We start from the raw sequence: 6,045 nt of genomic DNA on the forward strand, positions 1-6,045 counted from the left end.
CACAGTCAGAGCCAGCTCCAGCCTGCCGCGCCAGCGGCTGCTAAACACACGTATTTATTGAGGGATCTTACAGGAGTAGGAGGGGTGAGGGGGAAATGAAAGATTTACTCTATGAAACAGGGAACTCAAAGCACAGGAACAATGATCATGAAACATGATGTCTGTCTTGTTTGAACAGGTGAAGCCAAACACAGTTCTCAGAACGAAGGAGTCTATTTGTCTGGTGCATTTTCTTCTTCAGTCTCGATTACCGGACAGAGTCTTTTGAAGAGGGGGCTTGCAGTCCCAGGTCAGCTTGATAACTTCAGTCCCGGGACAGGGCAGTAACAGTACTGGTTGCATAGACCTAGATAGAAATCTTGTCTTGTTAAGTAAAGACACAGTTAATATATGGACTATCTATATATTACATCAAAAGACGGTGAGCCTATTACCCATATGGGAAAGGAGGATGATCTTGTAGCTCAGGAGATAACATAGGATGTTTTATTAGCAGGGTTTTTATAGTAAACAGCACATGGATGAGAAACTCTTTGTAGTTGAAAACTACCTGTTGCTTTAGATAAGAGCTCCCAGCTAACATAGTTAATCTTTCCCTGGAGCCTTCAGCTTTGTTCATCCTTTTCCTTTCTTAACCCATGGGCTTCTGTGTTTTATTTGCTGAGTCTGTCAATTAGTGAGTTCTTTTGTTTTATCTCGGAGTCCCTGCTATGTCGGGAATGTGCTGATTTTGGCCTAGCTTCAGTTAACTTTGGCCTGCAGCTTTCACAAGGGGTATTTACATAAAACTAGCCTTAAGCTAACTTAATCTGCATATATTATTACCTAACACTAATTTGGCTTATACTAACTTAATCTTAACATATGTTAATTTTGGCTAAAAAACAGACAGGTGGGGAAGTCCCAAGCCTTCCAGCAGTCCGGTCCTCTCTCCCTAGGCGCAGTCTTAGGGAACCACATTCCTACAAGATCACTAATTGGCTTTATTGTAACAGTAGGGGGTGATAGTTTTACCCTAGCAGGGTACCGTAATAATAGTAAGACTCACGGCAGAGAAATTAAATACTGACCAGTGCAACGACACAAGAAAGGGCTCGTAAACTGGGCCTTGCCTCAGTTTCTTCCCAGGCCAGGCCTTGCCATTTAGACATGGGAGGCAGCCTCTTTACCAGCTTGTGTTGTCTGTATGGCTCCGTCAGGCTACCTTGGAGCAGACCAGCCTCATAACCTCCTGGTGGAGGTGCCAGCACAGCTCGGGCCGGTGGGATCTGCCTCTCTACCAAAGTGATAGTGTTCTCAATGCACTCAGGGCTTTGTTTGTTTTTAATGCTAGAGGGTGTGTGTGCTCTCCAGAGGAGGCGAGAGAGGGAGAAAGCGCTCTTTGGTGGGGCGTGGACATACCACAATCTCTTCTCCATTTCACTATCCTGTCAGGAACTGGGGCATGCACACACACACACGTGCTGGCGTGTTTTGTAAGCCAGCAGGCCAGGATTCATGCTACAGTTGGCCAAGTGGAACCTGGTTCCCTTCACCACGAGGCTGCAGGTTAGTACACCCATTTAGGTTGTGACAGGATCCCCGTGGCTGCATGTAAGGAGAAGACCACGGGGGATGAAGGCGGGAGCGAGTAGACCAGTGAGCAGGTGACTGCAGTGGGCCAGACTAAAGGCAGTGGTGGTCACGCCAGCATAGCCCTCTTTTTCCCAGTCTGGGACAATCCAGGAGTCCATCCACAGGGGGATAGATAACACACTGCCACCAGTACGTGCCACGGCCCCCTGCGCAGCAGTTCAAGGAATGGGCCATTCATTTCGCACCAACATGGATGAATTTCAAAACAGCCTTGCTGCGTGGCCACGCTTCGCTCCAGGAAATGTAGAGAACACAGGGTTTTTGCTCGACTCCCAAGTGTTCGTTTACAAATCAAGGTTTGTATGACCGAAGGGGAGGAGGGCTAGGGTAGTAGGGTCATTGCTTGCAAAACTTCACCCCTTCTGCAGAGGAGGTGGGCACACTGAACCTTCAGTCCTGGGAGGGGGGGGGTCTGAGAAACTTCCTGATAGACATTTGAAGAACTGATTCCACCAACACCTGTCCATGGGCTAGCGGTTGTCATTCACCTGGGGCAGATGGTGGCCTGGGAGCCGGAGAGGGAGCTGTTAATTTCCTCTTCCTACCTCTTGCCTCTTTACCAGCCCCAGCAGGGGCCGTCAATAATCCTTTCTTCCCAAGTGGCAGCCACAGGAAGTGCTTACTGGTGATCCCCAGGAGCTGTAAGCCGGGTGGGTCCTGATCTCCTGTGCACACATCCCTTAGACCAAAGGCACATCCTTGTACTCCTGTCTAGACAAGCTGGCCTCGCACCGTCGTCCTCACACAGAACACACACCTCTACCGCCAGGGGGCGCCATTCACACGAAGCACAAGGAACGGCTGGCGCCGAGCCGGACCGGGCAGGCCCTGATTCGGTCCGCAGCCTCCCGGAGAGGGCAGTAAGGAACTAGATTGAGGGCCGCATCCCTCCGTGTCATGGCGAGGTGGGACAGAATGGGGTGGAACAATAGCTATAGCTTTCATTCATTACAGCAATGGATTAATATCGCTACAGTCCAAATGCCAGGGTGGTAACCAGGCAGCAGGAAGCGTTTGGTGGTAAACAGAGGAAGGACTAGCAGAGCAGGGGTGCCCTGGCCAGGGAGCACATGCTGAACCCCCGATTCTCTTGGTCACTTGTGTTAGGGTTCCGATCAGCTCTCTGGAAGAGGGCAATTGGGAACTGAGAGCAGAAACTTTTAGAAATTCTTCGAAGAGTTAGAGACAGGGTGAAGTGTTCCCAGCAAAGAAAAGGGGCAGGGAAGGGAAGGGGAGGGAAGAGGGGGAAGGCATGGTTGTAATCATCTCATTGGCTACTTCGTCCTCTCTTTTCCTTCTCATTGGCTACTTTACCTTACACTGACTTCTCATTGAGAAGCGGCTCCACCGCTCTCACTTCTTCCTCATTGGCTACATTGCCATATCTTGGCTTCTCATTGGCTACATTGTTCTGTCACTGCCTCCTTTTATTGGTCACATTGCCCTACCTCATTTCTCCTTGTCCAACTCATCAGGCTGCGAGAACTCTCTTTTGGAAAGCGAAGTTTGATCCTCTCACTCATCCTTGTCTTTCCCACACTCAACAGTTAAGTTCACCAGGATAATGTCTAGAGGATCTTAAGTTCTTAGGTTTATAGCTTGTAGGTTTAAAGCTGCAAGCTCAGAGTCATGCATCTCAACCTTGTTTGCACATTAAAACCACCCAGAGTGGCTCTTAGAACATATTAATCAAAGGGCAAGCAGTCTATGGTATATGCATAAATGAAATCTTGCTCAGCAATTTTTTGGAAAGGAAATATTGTGATACACAGTCATGTGGTTGAATCACGAAAACATGCTGAGTGAATTCAATCCCAAGATGTACTCAGAAGAGTGAATTCAGTGTGATTCTATTGATAAGAAGTGTGAAGAATGACGAATCTCAGGCCAGCCAGTAGGGGTTGTGATGGCAGCGAGATCCCAAATGGCTGACTGCAGAGTTCAAGCCCCAGACCCAGCAGCTTGTAAAACACATTGAGCGCGTGCACGCGTGCCCCCAAAACCCCAAAAGGAGAATGGAGGAGAAGAGATTGCAGCATGACCATTCTCCATGGGGGAGTTGCTTTCTCATTTTCCTTCTCTCTTTCGTTCTCTGTCTCTGTCTCTGGCATACACACATGCCCTATACAAAAAACAAACAAACAAAAAACAAAGCACTAGGCAACATTTACTGATTTTGTATCCTGTGCCAGGCCCATGTGCTTATATGCTAGAGGCAACATTTACTGATTTTGTATCCTGTGCCTGGCCCATGTGCTTAAATAATAATGTATTGAATATGTTTGGTGTCCCTATGAAGAAGTAAATCTATTGTGTAATAAATTATTCTAAAAAATGGTCACTTAAGAAAAAATTCATTGGGACCAGCAGTTAGCGTAATGGCTATGTCGCTGGACTCCCACGTAGTTGACCGCGGTTAGTCCTGGACCCGGTGACTTAAACTCACGCTGGGCACGTGTGCGTGCGTGCCCAAGATCCCGAGAGGAGAATGGAGGAGAAGGGATTGCGGCATGGCCATCCCCCCTGGGGGGTGATTTCTTACTTCCTGTCTCTATGTCTCTCTCTCTGTGTTTCTGGCAAGCACATGCGCCCTATAGCAAAAATCCTCTCAAAAAAAAAAATTAAAAAAAAAAAAGAAAAAATTCATTAAACCCAGCAGGCAATGTAGTGGTCATGTCGCTGGACTCTCATATAGCCGACCATGGTTTGAGTCCCGGATCCAGCAGCTTGAAACTCACACTGGACGTATGTACATGCATGCCCAAAATTCCAGGAAAAGACTGGAGGAGAAAGGATTGCAATGTGGCCATCCCTTCTGGAGAGTGATTTTCACTTTCTGTCTCTGTCTCCATCTCTCAGGTAAGCGCATATGCCCTATAGCAAAAATCTCTCTTAAAAAAAATTTCACCAACGGGCAGTTTCGGTGTGTCAGGAATTGGAAAGCAGCCCTGGATGCCCTACCCCTACTTCTACCCTAAGATGACCGGAAGCTGCAGAGCTGACCCACCATGGAACTGCTGCCGCCACCATCCCAGGAAGGTGGGAATCAAAAAGCTGCTGCTGCCACTGGGGTTATAGACTGACTCCAGACCCACACTGTAAGAGCCTCTCAAAATGCCCAAAGCCAGTCCCTGGAGGTATCTCGGGGGGAAACCAGCCTCTCCATGATGGCATTTGCCAGAAGCAGCAGCAGCACAAGCCCAGCCTCCAGCCCACTTCCACTTTCCAGATCTCCTGTGAGGACGGCAGCCTGACAGCACTCTGCCTGCGACCTGGTCTGGCTGAGGTTGGGGCGGATCCCGGCGTGAAAGGCAAGGAGATGTCTGCAGCGTGCCAGCCTCTGCCACACAGGAAGCACGCCGGGAGAAAGAAGGCCAGGATGCTGAGCGTGTCAGTCCTCGATCTAAAACCCCTAATCTAAGAATGTCCCTCAAAGACGGGTATTTTTCTCTTTCACTTCCTTCAGCCATGGGGAACCCTGCAGCAGGTCTTTCTCCTATGGAGGTAGGATCTGACTTTCAGAAAAGGACCCAGATAGCTTCCGGTTTCTTTGTGCCTACCTTTCTACTGAGTGGGTGTTCAGGGTCCCAGTGAATGACACCCCTCTTTCTGACCTGAAGGCAGAACTAACTGAGGGGAGAGAAACAATGAGAGGTATAAGAGAGAGGGAGGGGGACCAGCAGATGGCTATGTCGCTGGATTCCCACGTAGTCGACCGCGGTTCGAGTCTCAGACCCAGTGGCTTAAACTCACGCCGGGCATGTGTGCGTGCGTGCCCAAGATCACGAGAGGAGAATGGAGGAGAAGGGATTGCGGCGTGACCATCCCCCCTGGGGGGTGATTTCTCCCTTTCTGTCTCTATGTCTCTGTCTGTCTGGCGAGCGCACGCGCCCTATAGCGAAAACCTCTCCAAAAAAAAAAAAAAGAAAGAAAGAAAGAAAAAAAAAAAAAAAAAAAGTAGTTAACATCAGGGAACATGACTGAGCTGTGTGGTCCAACGGGTTTGTCCTCCCCTTCCCTGCCTCCTGTAGCCTCTGAATAGCTTAATTTAGGATATAAATTTGGCTTCCTGTGATAGACTCAAAATAGCCATGTCTTCAATTACATACAAATCTATTTCTGTCTCCTGTGACCGTCTGATCTGGAATACGACTCTGCCTCGTGAAGTCAGGAGTCTGGGCTCTTCTGTCCTGTGTTCGATCATCCCTATGGTGGTGTGCTTGTCCCCAGGGGCTGGGAGGCCACGCTGCCATGTCCCTACTCCAACCTGAAGGAGGGGGAAACAAGAAAGACAGATTTTCTTAAAGGGCTTACACTGCACACATCCCTGCTCCTTAGAAGCCATTGATGGGGGAACCAGCAGTTAGCGTAATGGCTATGTCGCTGGATTCCCACGTAGTTGACCGTGGT

This window comes from Tupaia chinensis, unplaced genomic scaffold, assembly GCF_000334495.1.
Source record: "Tupaia chinensis unplaced genomic scaffold, TupChi_1.0 Scaffold000067_1, whole genome shotgun sequence".
Classification (NCBI taxonomy): Eukaryota; Metazoa; Chordata; class Mammalia; order Scandentia; family Tupaiidae; genus Tupaia; species Tupaia belangeri.